Source organism: Nomascus leucogenys, chromosome 1a, assembly GCF_006542625.1.
Source record: "Nomascus leucogenys isolate Asia chromosome 1a, Asia_NLE_v1, whole genome shotgun sequence".
NCBI lineage: Eukaryota > Metazoa > Chordata > Mammalia > Primates > Hylobatidae > Nomascus > Nomascus leucogenys.
In genome coordinates this window covers 59,340,045-59,359,984 of record NC_044381.1, presented here as the reverse complement: position 1 = coordinate 59,359,984, position 19,940 = coordinate 59,340,045, and positions in this window count along the sequence as shown.

The following is a 19,940-nucleotide window of genomic DNA, read 5'->3' as shown; positions in this document are numbered from 1 at the left end:
AATTAAATTCCAGCAGGAGACCTTTTAATATAAGAAAAATGGGCAGAGGGATAAATGACATGCTCAATTGCAATGAATTTTTTTAAAAAAGCTTACATTTAACATGGAAAAAAATCTCACAAAATCATTTCAGTTATTTGACAGATATAGAGAGAAAAAGTGCAGAGGAACAAGTAAGAATGACAGAACTTAAAAGAGAATGATCTAAAAGAAAGTTTTTGACAAACTAGAATTTCTTCAATCCGTCGTCCAAAAAAAAAAAATCTCAGTTTATGAATGCTTTCCATCAATGTCTGGATAAGTTGATAAGAAATCCCAAGTGTTCATCTGTTGTTTAACTTCAAACCATACAATAATTCTGGATGAAATAGTAGAGTTTAAGCAAAGCCATTGGTAGAAATTACTTGGGTTTTTAACCAGAACACAGTGAATGCTTATACCCAAAAATTCAGAACATGAAAGTGGTTTTCATTTATATTATACAACAAAGAAAAAATGGAGTTTTATCATAACAGGTAGCCCAAATAGAGTCTTGTCAGTTAGGATACTTAAGGGGTATTGGATGATTATAATCATGTTCTTCTAGTGTTTGCTTATAAGAAATAAATATCACTTACAGAGAGAAAATGAGATAACTTATGGTTGATAGATATTGGAGTATCAGTGATATATTTTGTTTTCTATGGTAATATTTTGGTGGTTTGGACTTTTTTCAAAGAAAAAAAGATTATTTCATAAAAGCCTATTAAATTGGAATGCTTTCTAATAAAGGCATATCTAATTTTGAGGCTTCTGGAAACTCAATGCCAGAGAAAGAATAGAATATACTAAGCAGAATGGCTATTTGCCTTACTCTGTATTTAAAGACATTTCAGTTCAGTCCAAGCTTCAGAAATGTGAGACCAGCTCATATGAGACCTGGGGTCCATCGACTCAATAGCAAGCTTGGCCCTAGACTCAGTCATAAAGGTCATGACTATTTTGTTCTCTAACTATATGCCACATCTTTACTGCATCTCTCCTTCTTCAGGAAACCAAAGTTCTAATGACTCTTCAAGAAACCCTTCTTTGAAACTCCACACCCACTTGCTAAGGAGCTTTCTGATTCCCTCTTCCACCACAGAAACATGTGCTGTGTTCATTGAATCTAAGCGATTAAACTATTGCCATATGATTAGTAAGTGGTAATAACTGAATGCAGGGCTTTCCATGTCATCTTGATTCATGACATCCTTAATTGTCTCAATAATTGTTTCAGGTTATCCCTAGGTGAAAAGAAATACCTAAGAGTCCCATTTATTAAATTCTTACATCCAAGCACCTTAACAAGCATTTAAGTCTTAAACACTTAGTGCCTATTGGACACTACACAAATTTCTCAAACTGTGGAATCAGACTGGACTTCACCACCTTCACTGAAAGAAATGTAGTGATCAGCCTTAAAAATGTTAACTATCTTAAGCTAGTAGCTTACAAAATATCCAAGATACTTTACTATGTTTTTCTTAAGATTTTTAAATATATTGCAGTCTTTTTGAGTTTGTATTAGAGCCCTAGGTGACCTCAGTACTCAGTCTGAGAATCATGAGTTTAATATGTTGTCTCTATTAATAACTCTGCATTTTAACAGAGATGCTCATTGTTTATTCCAATGAACTATTGGTGCCAATTTCTCACAATTGGTAGACTCAACTAGGAGAGATATTTGGAGACATGATTCTTTTAGTGCCTCTGTTCTCATACCACTCACAAGCTGCCTGGTCCATGGAGTGATAAAGCCCTAGTTAGAATCTAGCACATTCTTACAGGTTTATTCAAAGTCCTAAGACTCCAGGGGCAAGTCTACTCATCCCAACTGACTTTTTTATATTATTATTGACATTTTTCATACCATACCATCTCACTGTAATTTATCAATGAATCATTTTCTCTAGAAAGAGTCTGATTGGGGACATATCAAATCTCTGGCCCAGTGTAGGAAAGCCCTCCTAAGTAGGTAAACCACAAACTATGACCATGGCCACTTGAAAGACAAATATTTACCTTTCTGTGGTTCCAAGCATCCCTCTTCCTCCTTTTGCCTACCCGCCTACCTGGACATACAGTATATAATATAGCCAGCATCTTCCCTTGCTTGCATCTGTGTTTCTGTGGGACTGTTTGTCTCTTAAACTTGCCCCAATATGTTTCCTCTACCAGCGTCCTTGTCTAGGATCTTGCTTGTACAAGTTTGAATGTGTTCAGCTTGACATAACTTGATACGCTATTGCCTTAATCCAGTGGCTCCTCATCCTTGCATGGACTTTCGTCTTTTCTTCCTGGGTGAGCTTCTGCCTCAAACTGGGATCTGAAATGACTATTGTGCCTTAGGGCTCATGGCCACGATCAATAATTTCCACAAGAGGAGAGAGAGAATCACTTCCAAAAGCACTCTTAGAAGAATGAAAAAGAACTTCCTCAAAAACCCCAACAAACTTCTTCTCACATCCGACTCTTTTGTTTTTGAACTTTTCCACCCAAAACATACTAAATAAATATACTTTAAGAAGGAATAGTTCAGATAGAAGGTGCTTTCCTGTTCACTAATATACTTTTAAGTGCAGGCTGAGTGACGGTTAATCATTAGCCTCCAAATAGATGGAAAAATGAGAGACTAAAATTGTACAGAAAGGAATATGCCCTCTCAAAAGATAACTCTCTCTACCTCTTCTCACATACCACCAATTTCTTGGACGTTTTTTTTTTTTCGTGAGTTATTACATTGCATTTTGCATACAAATTATATTTATTTACTTTTAAATCATTATAATGTTTAAAATATTATAACGTTGTTTTCATTATTCGAGGATGTTCGTCGGTTTGTTTTTTTACCTATGGTTTGGAATAGAACTCCTCACAAATTTTCCTATAAAAGTTAATCGAATTTTTTTCATTTACCAGCTTTTTATTCAGTGGTAGATTTTTCAGAGAAGAGTTAAAATCATTAAGCAAGAGATAGGTGTATACTCAAAGCAATTTACTTCTTAGGTGATTTGATAATTGAGACATCACCATATTTTTTTCTACAGTGAAGTTAAACTGAAGGTCCATCTGCTGATGAGTAGCATAACCAGATTTTAGGTTAATTAGCTCCCCTGTGTCCTGTATGTATTTATATCATCAAAAGATCAAAAGGTATGCATTGGAGTGTGTCTGAAACCAGAGCGCCCCTCTACTGAAATCTAGAGTATGCATTTTACAGAGCCCCTTCTCTGCCAAGTAAACAGTCAGCAATGCTTTTACAAATATATTCACATGAAAATTTTTATGCTGAAAGTTATTGGTAAGGAATTATTAAATGTTGTACTTTCTTAGCTTCCTAATGATGACATATATACATATGTTGAATTTCTTCTAAAAATCTTTATGTTGAAACACCCTAGCACATAAACTCCTTGACTGAAAGCAACGTTTGTTTACAGAGAATATGAATCTTAGACCAAAAAGTATAATATGCAAAAAAGTAATTTTCTGTATTGCAATTTAATTTCTATTGTATTTCAAGATCCCTTTCAAACCAGCTGGCAGGAAATTTTAATCTCGTCTCTGTCCTCAGGACTCTGTCAAGGTTCTAGGAGATTTATGCAGTACCAAGACACTGGATTTGTGTCTTTGAGTCATCTTACTACACATTTCCTCCAACATACTCATTATCCCAATCCAGAGGCTCTTTACTGATAAGTCACACTGTGGAGCACAAAAATCTTTCTGCAAGGATATGATGTCCCTGATCCCCTTACCCAAAAAGAGATCTTCCACCTGCTGGCTGATGCTCGAAAATGTCTCTGTAGAAGGTTCACCATTTAGAATAAACCCCAATATAATGCAAATATCCTTGAGAGAAGAAAACTGTAAAGAGGCAGCCATTTTTGCTGTGATATGAATTGGTGCTGGAGTTTTTCTTAAGAGCATGTTGACACATGGAAAGACCACAATGTGGAGTTCTCAAAGAGGAAAGGAAACTACCCCCAAATTCTAGGCACTCCATACGTCATACTTGTCAGCTCCCTATTTTTTCATGTACAAGTTACGATCTTTACTAAAAGCCTAATAAGCTGGCAGATGGTGATTGTTTCCATTTCCTGTCGTCTTGATACACGTTTTTTAACAGAAAGTTCTGAATTTAAGAAATTTTTAAACTTAATTCATATCAGTACTTGGATGCAATAAATCCTACAGAACACCTAGTCATTTAAATAAGAAATAACTTCAGTAGAATATTGTTTATAGATTTTTTCAATGTTTTATCCTCCTATGAAAGGGCTTAGTTCTCAAAATAAACACACATACACATGCATGCTCACTCACGCTCTCTCTCTTTCTCTTTATCTCACCATAAACAAAAAAACTTAGAAGTAACCATGTGGAGATAAATGTGAACACTTTCACTTTTATAAAGGAACTGAAGCAAAGAAGATAAATAAGTTACCATTTCAGTTGGTTTCACTAATAGATTTTTGACTGAAAATGGAAAGCAAGTTGTCTAGGGTTGCAATAGGAATAGAATTAGAATTCTAGTTGCAATTGGAATAGAATAAAATCCATTTCAGATAAGTTACAGAAAAAGTAGAAAAATATACAAATATAGTTAATCTGTTTTAATCTAATATTCGCATGTATGTACCTTTTACACTCTTACCAGTTCTACCTATTTTTAATATGCCCTGAAAAGACTAACTGGACTACATGATTTCCTCTGTAGGTTAGCCACATTCAAAGCAGGACTTGGCAGGGGCATTTTGGGCAGAAGGTGGGCAACCTTAGAGTTAGTAGCAAGGGAAGCCTGTTTCATTGCAGAGCTTTAAGTATTATTTTTTATTTCAACTTTTTTTTTTTTTTGCCTCACTTTGGCAGCCCAAAGATTCTTTGTACTTTCTTTGCCGCTTGCCCATGGGCTGTAAATTAAAGTTAAGCCAATAATTATTTTCTATATTCCCCTTATAAATTCTCTCTTGGATCTTGTCTCAAGTTTCTCTGTTTTTACTAAGATTGGGAAAAATTGTGGGAGTTCGTGAAGCTACGTTAGAAAGTAACCTTTACGTTAGCCGCTCTGTGATTTGGGTTCTATTGGTATGTTGGGCAAGGCGAGCCACTGGCTGAACTAAAATTATAGGCAATGCTCCCTAGTGAGGGAGACATGGGTTGAGAATTAGCTTCAGACTCTCCTGGGGAACATCACACATCATAGCCTTCTTATTACATGAGGGTGTGTTTACCTCAGTGTGCTAGAGCTACAGTTAAAAAAGATTACTTCACTAGTCAATTAAAATTCCAATACTCCAGGAACCTAAAAGCAATAATAAAGATCAGCAAAATTTATTTTCAACACTACAGCTAGGTAAAAACAGGGCTCTCTCTACATAAAGGCTGATGAAAAAAGAGGGTGCTACAATTTGAGAATCTGCCAAAGAAAGGCATGTTCAGAGGAAACATTAGAATGGAGTACTGTGTAAATACCAATACACAGGTTACCAAAGTTAGGGATGGAGAAGCAGAGAAGATAATGTTGATGGGTGAGCTTGACTGAGTGGTGTGTGGTACCAGAAGATAGAAGTGCTCTTAATTGGAACATTCATTCTTTCTGAGCCTGCCTAGTGCATTGATGGTCTTCTTCAGAACTTCTCCTATTAGCTGACCTTGGATCCTTCAGCCGACCCTGGTCTTCCCCAGCCCACCAACTTGCCAGGACAAATACAGTGAATTAACTTCTCTCCCAGTTTCCTTCCCAATGTGTAACAACAGCTAAGTACTTGCCACTTTAACCTGAGCATACTACTATAATAAAATCAGTGTTAAGTTGAAACTCACACTAAGAGAGGCAGCATATGAATGCTGGGAGTATGAGGGGTATAATATTTCCCCTCAATGCAACTGCTACTCAAAACTTCCCTAGCTATGACATTTTTCCAGTCACCTAGGAAGGAAACTTTATAGTTCTTATTCTGCTATTCCATCTTCCATATTAGTTATTAATTCTCAAGTCTTTAAGAATCTGAATTCCCAATATTCCATATTTTTGTTATCACCTTGCCATTCCCACAGAATCCCCTCTGGTTTAATTAACTAATTCATTTCTTAGATACATGCCTAGCCTCACGGAAGAGTACCGTCTTTGGAATTAGGTAAATTGGGGTTAAATCTCATTTTTTCCACTTGCCAGATGTGTGATGTTGGACAAGCTTGTTTAACTTCCAAAGTTAAATTTTCTCATCTACAAAATGAAACGAATATTTCTTTACAGTGTTATTTAACTAATGTATAAAAACTATTTGGCATATTTAGTCAGTGCTCAATATATGTTAAATATCTTTTAGATTTGAACTTAAAATGCTGCATTAATTTTATTATTTTCCTTCTCAAATGTATTTTATTGTTGCCAAATATCTTGAAATAGTATCCAAATTTCTTCCCCTGGCATCCTAGGTCCTCTGCAGATGGTTCTCCACCTTGTCATTGAATTAGGGGAAACTCCCTCGATTCTCCTACACCAGCCTCCAGCTGCAGCCGAGGTGGAGTCCTTGCTAGCTCCTGTGCACAGCAGCCACAATTTGTGCAAGACCAATCATATTTTTTTAATCTCCCAAAGAAGAAAACTTTATTTTTCCCCCATTGCCCATCTCTAGCACAACTTACAACTAACTCTTTCTAGACTGAAAATGTCTCTAGTCACTTCAGACTTAAGGACAGTCTTTCATTGATAATTAAATGTCCACTTCAGTGTCATAATCCTGTAACAACATTCACTTTGCTTATCTATTTGAAAAATACTTCCCACCTATCTCCAGTTCAACCTGAGCTAAAAATAAAAGTCAAATAATACAGAAGGGGGAAACCCAGTCATTGTGTCTGAACTTTGAGAAACACTGAGCAAATAATTCCCGCTTACTCCTCTACATCTGAGAGTACTGGTATGTTCAGCTGCAGCTCTGGGAAGAGATGTAAGCTGTACTTCATATACTGTCATTAGAAATACAAATGTGCCAGTTTTGGGAGGTGAAAGAGAATCTACATTGAAGACTAATGCAGTCCGTAAAGATCTGCAGTTCAAAGAGGTGTTCATTGCTTCCCAGAGGCAGCAGCATTAATTCTCCATTGGAAATTGAGTATGAGGAATTCCAAAGTTGTTAAATGGCATAAAACTGTGGCCTAAGAACTCACAGTACTCACAGTAGCACAAGAAAGAATTGTGGGAGATGTAGAATCCCGTACATTTAGAAATGGGAGATACTTCATAAATCATGATTTAAAATGCTAAGTCACTCTGTTTACAGTAGAAGAAACAAGTCTACCACCTCCAAATTTAATTTGTGATGTATCTGTAGTATTTGTGCATTATGTATTTTAATTTGTGATGTATCTGTAGTATTTGTGATGTATCTGTAGTACTACCACCTCCAAATTTAATTTGTGATGTATCTGTAGTATCTGTGATGTATCTGTAGTATCTGTTTACAGTAGAAGAAACAAGTCTACCACCTCCAAATTTAATTTGTGATGTATCTGTAGTATTTCAGCATCACTGATTCAGAATTTTCAATTCTTCCCCAGACACAAGTGATACCTCTCTATATTGACAAACTCTGAGTATATTGTCTGAAGGTGATCCATGAACTTTTGATGTAAACAAGCTTGCAAAAGGGCTAAGCAATGTACCAGACATTGCCCAAAAATATTGTTCCTCAGCTACTGCAAAAAAAATACCATTCTTCTCCTTAGATTTCCGTGATATCAAATCCTGAGGATAACCCATGCTTTGCCTCTTTCTCAACAGCTGGGTCAATTCTGCATAATCAACCACTGTGTCTCAGGACTTGTGAACTTATTTTGGACAGCTAGTCTCCAATATCCCCCAGAATAGCTCTGAGGGATCAGATTATTATTATTTTAGTGAAAAAGGTAATTATCATTTATTGCATTCATTAACAAAAATGTGATCTAAATCAGAAAAGAGAAACTGTCATGTGGCATGCCCCATTTTCATTCATTTCTCCCTCAAAAGAGATGCATTACCGTGGGCCTCATTTCTTTCAAGGAATAAACTTTCTAACTCCTAAGTTGAGTCGATTATCTCTTTCAGGCTTTCACATAGCCCCCTATGCAAAACTCTGATTTAGAAAACAATACCTTGGATTATAAATATCTGTATATTCACTGGCATCTCTGAGATTCTTTTTACCTTTCCTCACATCCACCCTAAACTGTAATCCTTTGGCAGCTGTTTCAGTTATTTATTGCTGTGTAATAAACAACTCCAATATTTAGCTACTTAAAATAACAACATTATATTGTCCCACAATTTTGTGTGTCAATAATTTGGACAGCACTCATCTGGGCAATTTTCTTGCTCCATGTACTGTCAGCTTAGATCTTGCAGGTATCAGCTGCTGGATGGGTTGGCCAGAAGAATCCAAGCCAGCCTCATTCATTTGTTTAGTGTCTGGGAGGGGGTAGCTGGAAGGTTTGGTATTATCTACTGGAATGCCTACAAATGGCCAATCTGCACAGTGGTCTCAGGGTAGTAGAATTTCTTCAAGGGTATTCCAGGGCTCCCACAGTGATTATTCAAACAGGCACGGAGAGAAATTGCATGGCTTCTAAAGACCCAGCATTGGAAGCCTCAGAACACCAGTTTATTCATGTTAAATTGTTCAAACAATTCACTAAGGCCATCCCAAATCGAAAGAAAAGGAAATCAGACTCATCTCTCAAGGGGGAAAACCAAAGAATTTATTATCATATTTAGTCTACTTTAGAAACTTTCCTTCATTTATTCAACACAAACTTATTGATCCTGTTTTAATGCATGCCACACAATGTACTCAGGACTTGGGATAGAGAAGTGACAACTTAAAAAAAAATTTTAAAAAAGGCCTGCTTTCCTATTACTCGTCTTTACATACTCTGTACTCCAGCACCAAGTGCAATGCACGGAATATATAAATGTTTATATAGTTTAGATATTTGTCTCCTCCAAATTTCATGTTGAAATTTGATTCCTAATGTTGGAGGTGGGGCCTGGTGGAAGGTGTTTGGATCATGTGGATGAACCCCTCGAAAATGGTTTGGCACTATCCTTTCAGTAACGAGTGAGTTCTCACTCTATTTTGTTCACAAGAGAACTGGTTGCTTTAAAGAATATGGCACCCCTTTCCTCTCTCTCTCTCTTTTTCCTCTTCTCTTGCCATTGATGCTGGCTCCCCTTCCCTTTTTACAAGGATTGGAAGCTCCCTGAAGCACTTACCAGAAATGAATGGTGACACCATACTTCTTGTATAACCCTGCAGATTATATAACCGCAAGCCAAACTAACCTCTTTTCTTTACAAATTGCTCAGCCTCAGGTATACCTGTAGAGCAACACAAATGGACTAAGACAGATGCCCAATAAATTTTTAAGGAACTTAATAGATGGGGTTGGAGAGTCACAGGAATGGACAGCTCTTCCCTTTGGGAGTGTTGAGACCAAAGCAATGGAGAGGGAAAGAGGAGCACTCCTTACCACTTTGACTCCTGGGCAGCTGTCATATCTTCTGGTGTGTTAGGTGAGGATGTCCGACACGGCCAAGTCAACCAGGTCTAAGCTTGGAGTTTACCAGTGTTAATTGTTCACTCATTTAGTGGACTGTATACCTGGTGAAACAATGTTATGCTTTAGATTGAAGAAAGAATATTTGGTTTCCAATTCTACTTTGATTCTTCCAAGACTTAGGTGTCTTTCTTTTGTGATTAAATTCAGAATGTTTTTGGAACATCTCTTTTTAGTACAGAAGTCTACGTGAGTATTAAATTACAATGATAGCATTCTTATATATCTCTGAGAATACCTCTGAGGTGTGTACATATAGACTATTGGGGGTATTTGGGATGTTTTATTTCTGTGAGACTTGCCCAAATAGCTTGAGAAAATTTCATACAGTATGCGGAATAGCCTATCAGTTCAGTTTTCTTCCATATGTTTCTGATGGCATTATGCATTTCAGTGTCGATGCACTCCCAAAAAGAAAATCAATTGCTGAACAGCAAGGACTCAAGATGTAATTTTAATGATACATTTCACAAAGCATGATGCAATGTTTAATATAATGTAAAGGTGGTACACCTATGAATTTTCATAAAAAGCACATCATCTTTATAAAGCATTACTTTAAGCAGAACCCTTTCAAAGGAATTTACAGAAAGCAATCTTTTTTTATTACAGTTGGGTTTTATCATATAGGCAGTTTTTAACTATCACCACAAAAGGCAATCCTCAGTATAAGGGGAACTCCAGCTCCCCTCTTTATGAAATTTAATAAAACCTTGCAAATAATAATGGATTTTGACAAGGTTCAATATTATACACATATATATAAACTTAAATTATATGTATGTGTGTATGTGTATATATATGTGTGTGTATACATATATACACATATGTGTGTATACATATATATACATATGTGTGTATACATATATACATATATGTGTGTGTATACATATATATACATATATGTATGTGCATACATATATATACATATATATGGGTGTATACATATATACACATATATATGTGTGTGTATATGTATATATGGAGAGAGAGAGAGAGTAGTTGCCAGTAGGTGTTGTCTAGTATGATGGACCCTATGGTATGTTTTCTTAAGCTTCCTTTTTCTTCACAAAAACATATGAATCTAGCAAAATGAGACCTTCTAAGAACAACTACAACTTTCGGACATTTGAACAGTATGCCACTGAGTAATGATGTACCTTTCCAAGAGGAAATAATATTCTATTTTTTAAAAATTCTCCTCAGAAAATACAAAGAGAAAAATCGAAAGCTGAAAGCAAGCTTGCAAAAACGCATGTTCAAAGAGCTTTGATTTATAAAAGAGTAAGAACAAGATTGCTCCAGAGCCATTTGTACTTGTACTTAATGAAACTGCATATTTATTTTTCTATTTAACAACTGCATTTCACTTCTTTTTATCATCTTTATGGAAATATTTTTACAGGTGGTTAATAGAGAATTTCAAAGAAGAAAAAAGTGATCATTTTCAGAAGTTAATCATAACTAGAACCAAATGTAATGAAACAAAATAATATTAATATAAAATTATAATTTCCATTTAAAAAATTTTTGCCTTTACAAAATAACTGCTATTTCCTTATCTCTGAAAATAATAAAAATAACATGAAGGTCTATTCGGTTCACTTCAGTTTTATTTCATAAGTGTTCTGCAACCTGGAAGTCTCACGTAAATTTCACGAGTTATTAGGTTAATTCTCCCTGGGCATTTGATGTGAATATTATAGATGATAATAGATAGGATGGAAATGAATTTGGACTTTTATCTAAGAAAAATTAAAATGTTTGTTCATATTTACAGAAATACAAATATTAAGATCTTGTCATCCATAGACACTTTCTGAAAGAATCTGTAAAGGATGTTCATCAGCAGAATGTGCAATGAACACAAAGAAGTCAAATGACAGTAACAAGTTATAACGGCTGAAGCTAATAAAAATGTGGTGGTAAATTTAATCAAATATTCACCATAAGGGGTAAATATAATCATTAAAAATGTGTTCTTATGATAGATGTGGAAAAATATCTAAACAATGAGAGGTGGAATATTGTTCAGTGGGTAGTTAAAACATGAAACATTTCTTATCCTATCTAGAGAAAAGATGAAGATATTGATTGAGTCTGGATCTTGTTAGAAAATTTTGTGGCTAAAGTGTATGTTTAAAAATTTGAACGAACACTAAAAAATATAATATGATTTCCAAAGTAGCAGAAAAATGAAAAAAAAAGTTCATCAATTCAACTTACATGTGAAAAAGGAAAAAATTTTTTTAAAGTTTAATTTATAATAGAAATAACTGCAAATGTGCACCAGTAATCTCAATGTACTTAAATGAATTAAACTCACTAATTTAAAATGATAAAGATGATCAGATTCATTTTTCTAAATCCTGTTAAAAATGTTTATAATAGAACAATACTGGATAATACTGAATATTTGAAATAGGACAATACTGAATATTTTAAATAAGATAGGATAAGTTATAAAACGCAAATACTGTATCAGCCAAAAGAAGACATGTAACAATAAGAATTTTAGATAAAACAAATTAAGAAAAAAAGCAATAAGGATAAGAAGTTATGATATCTAAAAATAAAGACTACAATCTACCAAAAATTATACAATTATCATGAATTCGTGTGTACCTAACAAATTGGTTTGAAATACAACTTCATAATGTTAAAAAGAAATAGATGAGTATGCAATAATATACCTCTACCAGGCACTGATAGATAAAGCAAAGAAAAAATTATAAGATTATGGAAGATTGGAACAACACAGTTAATTGATTTCATTTAGTAAGTGTATATCCACATTGCAGCCTACAAGCAAAAAATATATTCTTTTAAACACATATGAACAGGGCTGGTGTGGTGGCTCACGCCTGTAATCCCAGCACTTTGGGAAGCCAGGAGGGAGGATTGCTTGAGGCCGAGTTCAAGACCAACATGGCCAACATTGCATGACCCAGCCTCTATTAAAAAGAAAAAAAAAAACACACATATGAACAACTACAAAACACAAACATGAAGAAAGTCTTAACAAAGTTCAAAGAATAAATATCATACATGTCACATTTTCTTTCTTCTTTCTTTCCTTTTTATTTATTTTTTAATAATTTCAACTTTTATTTTAGATTCAGGGGGTACATGTGCAGGTTTGTTATCTGGGTATATTGTTTGATGCTGAGGTTTGGGATATGACTGATCCCATCAGCCAGGTACTGGGCATTGTACCCAATAGTTTCAACCTTTTTCACTTCCCCTGTAAGTCCCCAGTGTCTACGCTGTCATCTCGATGTCCATGAATAGCCATTGTTTAGTTCCCACTTATAAGTGAGAACATGTGGTGTTTGGTTTTCTGTTCTTGCATTAATTTACTTAGGATACTAGCCTCAAGCCGCATCCATGTTGCTACAAAGAACATGATTTCACTCTTTTTATAGCTGCATAATATTCCATGGAGAATATGTACCACATTTTCTTTATTGATTTCATGTCTTTGCTATCAAATGACATGTTTTCTTAATTTCCATTTCAAGACAATTGAAATAGTTAGAATTTTCAGATAAAATACAGGACATCTAATTAAATATGAATTCCAGATAAATAAATAAATTTTTAGTAAAAGCATGTTCCCTACAATATTTGATACATGCTTAAATTTAAAAATTATTTGTCGTTTATCTGAAATTCAAATTTCTGGGCATCCTGTATTTTTATTTTCTAAATCTGGCAATCCTAGAAATATAAATCATCAATAAAAATACAGAAAACCAAAGCAAAACAAAACCTAGACTATGCTTGTCTAAAAAATGTACTCCAAATGTACTCTCTGCACATTAGATCGAAAGCAAATTAAGAAGAAAAGTATCTGAATGAAAAGGGAATGGCAAGGAGAAGAAGGAAACACTCACCCTTCCAGATATTCAAACCATTATAAGGCTTTGGTTTTTAAACATGGTAGTATTGCTGCAGAAATAGATACAGAGGGCAGTGAAGCAGAATTGACACACGCATCCTTATATGAAAATTGGGCATTTGACAGAGGTGATATTACAAGCCCAAGGCTGACAAATGAGTTTTTAATAAAACTCATTGTAACAGTTTATTTTCAAAATGGAAAATAAAGTTACATTACCTCTCAACATGAAATTTCTTTTTATAAATATTGAAAACAAATTAAAAATTTAAAGCTTTAGAAGAATATGTAGAATATCTATTTGAGGTCAAGTTAGGAAAGGATTGTCTTATAAAGAGCACAAAAGAGTACATGAAAAAATATGAATAGCATTGTCTCATTGTCTCTACATCTTCAAAAAAATGTCTATGGAAAACGAAAAGAGTAGCTACAAACTGAGCAAAGGTACTTTCATTACATATGATCAACAAGAGATAATTAGTAGCAAGTATATGTAAAGAACTCATACAAATAAACAAGAGAAAAGCAAATAACTCGGTAGAAAAATGGGCATATGATATCAAGAAATAATTTATAGGAAAGGGATAATTTGAACTTCCAGTAACTGAAAAGATGTTCAACCACACTAATAATTGGAGAGATGAGTGATATCACCTACAAGATAGGCAAAATAAATAAAAATAAAAATATGTAAACGACAAGTATTGTCTGATTTCAAAAGTAACTCTGCCCCTTATTAGTTATATGACTATGGCAAGTTATTTAATCTGTATATGTCAGTTTCTCATCAGTAAAATGAGAACATTAAAGCACCTCTGTCACAGAATTGTAATGAGAATTAAATGAGTTTGTGTTTTCAGAATTCTGAGAACAGAACGTGCTCATTTTTAAGCATTATATAACTTTTTGCCACATGAAAGAAATATTGGCAAGGATGTGGGAAGGTGGGAGCTCTCCATTCCTGTGAGTAGACGTGTATTTTGGAACCCCTACATCGGAAAGCATCTTGATAATGTCTAGTTGAGGTTGAAATGTGTATAATTCTAATTTTAACAAGCAGAATACCATCCTAAAACAGCTATGATTTTCCTTGAAAACAATGTTGAGTCAATAAAGCAAGTTGCAGAATTATGCATATTGTCTAATATCAATTATATTGTTTAAAAACAAAATAGTGCAATATAGTATTATGAGCACACAAATACACAGCAAAATATAAAGCACAGTCAAGAAGGACACATGCCGACTTCATGACAGTGGTTACTTGATGGAGAAAGCAGTTTGGATTGGGGATAACTTGAACAAAATTTAAAGATAATACAGCAAAAGTTGGCATTTGCTAGTTCTGGGTGCAAAGGATTTTGTTACATTTCTTTTTTCTGGTGTTCTCTACTTTTGAAATATGTGTCATTGAAGATACATGAATTTTTCAACAGGGATTTAAGGAAACTGGTACATAAAAATCTATATTTCATATATTAACAATAAAGATTATTATATTTTGTAAAACAAATAATTATAGAGCATGTAAAATTTTAATCATTTTGAACCTAAAAATGAATAAAATAGTCCTAATTGACAGTCTCATGATTATTGAAAATATTTACAACCATATAATGATAATATTACTATTAGAAATAGTAATAATATTTATTCTAACTAGTTATCTTTTTGAAGCAATTCCATCGAGGTGGGGGAGGAAAGCAGCAAGTATCACTGGTGGTATATCTAAGTTTCAGATTATATTATTAATACAGAAATAAGCTTAAATAGTCTTTAAAATATGGAGTTGTTTGCAGGTTCTTTAAATTATTCATCTTAATGGCCAATTGACTAAGTAGAAACTCTAACAGCAGGTAATTCAAACTTGAAGTCACTGATACACACTTGAAACATACATATTTTGTCCAGTAATTGGAAGAAGACTCGCATGCTGTAGATCTCAGGTATGTCAATGGCAAATAGATTTTTTTTTGTTTTAAAAGCTTTGTTATATTTTTGCTTTAATGTTGTGGATGGTCAGTAGGAAGGGAATAAACCTCTGAAGAGATGAGTAAATTTGCAAATTTTATTAACGATACTAAAGCTCTTAATATTTATTTAGAAGAGGTTAAATATGCAAACTCTTTCTGAGTATATAGACTGTGTCTTAGGAAACTAATTTAGACCAGACCAATCCAGTAACTACTATGACTCATTGCTATGACACTACAATGTATGTTCTGTTATTCGTAGTCTTTTTAAAATATGAATAAGAACTTACTAATTTCCTCAATTATAGTTGGATCTATTCCTACATGTCAATCTAGTTTGAGAATACAATTTAGTAAGCTGGCAAGATCAATGGTTCACCGTGATTTGCTTAGTCATTTCTGTTAAACACTTTGTTTACTGTCATCTAGGAGACCTGGTCAATTAGAGATTTTTCCATTGTAGGGATTTATTTTTTCCCACAGAAAAGAAAACAAAAGTCTAATTAGAAATGGCATTTTAATTAAAATATATTAAGTGCCAGTTGCATCCAAAGCTATAATTTTTATTTCAAAAAATCTTTATTAAGTGATGTTTTTACTTAGCTTGACATGGAGCCAAATTTAGCTGCTAATAACAAAAAATCACTGTTAACTTTATTAAAGACCATTTATCTCCATATTATATTCTAAATCAATGGTACTAATTTGTTTAAAATAGCTATAATGCTGCTGGCAACTGAATTTTTTCAGTGTTTTCCACTATTAATCATTGCCTCTCTTTTCTTCCCATCCAGAAATTAGTAGGATGTTTCTGTTGCTTTTTACATTTCATACCAACACTCTAACTCAGCTGAAAGCAAGGCAGACCCACAATGGACTATTTAATTCAAACTGGGAATGGAGGCATTAGGGGAGTTTGGACTGAAAGTAAAAACGTGAAATGTTTCTATTGATTGTATGTCTAACAACTACATTAATTAAGATCAGACTATTTCTATGAATTCATTTCCTCATTGCAAGTGGCAGAGATTCTATCAGAGAGAAACTGGTGTAAATCCCATGCAAATGATTTATTGAACATGTACTGCTCACATTTTAGGGACTGTATTCTACCTAAATAATGCAGGAGCATGTGATGCCTGCCAAATCCCACACAATGTTGAAACCCCAGTTAGTGTTTTATCTTTAAAGAGAGAGCTCTGCATCCTTTTGGCAGCTGATGAGTTCAGATAGAAAACATGCCAGGAGTGTGGACCAATGCATTATCACACGCACCCCCCGCCGCATAACTGTGCCTCGTCATATGCCATAACATTGGCAAGCAGAGCCCAGAGCTCTTTAAGAACAAGAAGAAGCTCATAAATAATGGTTGAATCACACAAGGGATAATTAAATGAGACAACTGAATGCCAATGGACTCCCCAGCAGAAAATGCTCCTCAGTGAGGATCATTCCTGTGCGGCTTTATTTTCTTTTTCTTTCTCAGTTTTAGTTCTGACTAGCAGTTCATTACTGCAGATACTTTTCAAATGGGAGTGTTTTAAAAAATTGTCAAACCCTGGAAAACATTTTGAGACATTTTCATATTTAGGAACATTGCTTCAACGTATATAAACATATCAATATATTCTTATTTTAACATTTTTTAGCTCTAGCCTCACCATTTAATGGCATATACCTGCTTGACAAACCAACCACAGATAACACTCTTGAAAAGCAAAAGGGGAAATTTTCATAATGTGCAACATCTCAGTGAGTTGTGTGTCCTACAATGTGAGTGGAATTCATTCATTCTTTTCGTTTAGGATAAATGCACATCAATGTTATAGCTGCCTCCTCATTCTTAAAAAATGAGATTCACAATGAATTTCAATGTTTCTCCACCAACCTCCTCCGAATTCTTTTTCAGAAATGCTTAATGTTTCTAGCTTGACAGCTTTGTGCTCAAGGTTGACAGGATATTTTTAGTATCCCAAGTATTTTAAAGGCTCAGAAAAATCTAGCTCTGGTTTGCTTGTTTATGAAATACATTTAGCAGACAATTACAGTTCATTTAATATGCATTCATTGCTGTCTGAGAAAAAAATGCCTTCAGCTTTTTTGGCAAAATGAAGAGAAATATGTATTTTCTCACACTGAGGCCACTCAGAATAGGGCATACTCACTAATCACTGAGGATTGGGCACCTCGGACAGTAAAAGGGAAGAGGTATAGAAGGAGGTAAACCTAGTTCAGCTCTACTTCTTAATCAAGAAGGAGAGGACAAAGAGCCTGGGGTCACCGGCCTAACACGTTTAAATTTAGTAACGATAAGATAATCCTGCATAGCAGTGCAAAACTGCACCTCAATTTCAGGCAGGCTTCTGAAAAGTTAAGTGAAAATTTACATTATCACCTCTGCCAGTCATCAAATATTTATTTAGAACCTATCATGTGCCAGGACTTGTGGTCAGTTTTGGAGCTAAAAATGTAAATAGAGTAAGGTTGGTCACTGCTCTCTTGATGATTTCTATCCAACAAAAAGGGCAGAACAAAGAAATAATTAATTAAAACAGCAATGATATCTCTGACACAACACAGTATCACTTACGCATTCTCCCAGCATGAAAGGCAGAGTATAAATCTAACCATAGTAAAACATTGCACGAAACCAAAATTGAAAATGTTCTCCTGAAAAGGAAAAAGGCAAGTTTTTTTAAAAAAAGTTGATTTCTTGAAAAAGACAATAGAAGGTGTGGAAATTGTATGAGACTAAATGTTTTAAAATTAAAGAGATAATCAAATGAGCCTACACTGTATCCTGTATTATTAAAAATGCTTTAAAAAGACATAAATGGGTGAATTAACAAAAAATATTATATAGATGGTAATTAGATAAAAATAATGTGCCAATGTGAAGCTTACTAAAGGTGATTACTGTGGTTATGAAAGACAATATTTCTATTCTTAGAAAATACACACAGATGTATTTAGGGATAAATATGTCATCCTATTTGCATAGTGTATGCAACCTACACCCAGATGGTTAAAAAGAAAAACCTATGTATGTGGTGTGTGTGTGTGTGTGAGAGAGAGAGAGACAGAGAAAGAGGAAGAGAGTGAGTGAGAGAGAGAAAAGAGAATGCCAACAATAAGGCTAATAAGACAAAATATTAACAACAGGTGAATCTGGCCAAAGGATTCTATTTACTATTCTTGAAACTTCTTGGTAACTATGAAATTATAAACTTATAATAAGGGAAGTTTTTTGCTGAAAAGGAGTTGCACACTGTGCTATGAGCCATATAGGCAGTAATTTAACCGAGTCTCTAAGGGAGCTTGCCTTAGAAAGTAACACGTACAATGATGCCTGAAAGACAAAGAGGAACGTAGGGGTGAAGTGAAGAGCGTGATGTGTTAGGAAATCATTCTAGGCACCAACATTTTTGAAGACCTTGAGATAGTTGAGTGTTCAGACCAGAGAAGTCCTATATAGCCAGAGCACAGAAGTGTCAGAGAAAATGGGCTGAGAGGAAAATAGAAGGGGAGGCAGGGGCCTGATCATGTGGAGTCTCATACACCAAGTCACAAGATTGGATAAGTCTGGGAATGGCTTGACAACTAGTGTAATGTAATTCAAGGCAAAGGAAAGAAGCAGAATGATTCTTTTGGCATTATTAAAAATAAATTTTAAAAGATCTTTGAAGGGTAAAGGGTCTGTCTTGTCAACTAGAATCCAACCTGAAACCCCAAATGGTGAGGGCTTGCACACATTCCCTCCTTCTTTCTCAGGATCCAGAGGACTCAACTCTATTCCCACCTCATCCATTGATGAAACATAAAGTAAGAAGAGGCCCCATACCAGAGATGGTAGGAGGGTATCATTCGAAGAGGACTTGTTAATGAATGAGTCATGGAAGCCAATGGGCTAAGGAAGAGAGAGGTAGGAAGAAGTTACAGGAAGGATGTTCTCAACAAACCTCCACAGGATATCCTCAGAGACTAGAGGTTAACGTTTAAGGTCTCAGGCCCAGGGATTTGTCTTAGGGAAAGTCAAAGAGAATAATGAAGCCCTCTCTTAAATTACTATTTTCTATTTGCATTTGACTTTATCACTTGAGTTTCAAGTGAAGGACTAACCAGGACCTCCTCTAGTGTTTCTGTGTGTTTCGCCACCTAAGAGGTTAAGACTTCTTTGTGTTACCTTTTACTTCCATGACAATAGGTTTAGTTTGAGATGACAGAATTTTACAAAGATAACTTATCCCAATGCACTGCAATGAGGGCACTGTATTGTGGTGAAGACTAGGGTAATGAAAGGGAAAGAAAGATGTCTGGGAAACAAGTTATAAGGCTGCTGAATTATCCAGATGGCATCCATCCATGGATACCTCAGTTACACCCATGTTGGTGATGACGTATCTTTATGACTTATTTATAAGCCTTATCCATTTATACATTTT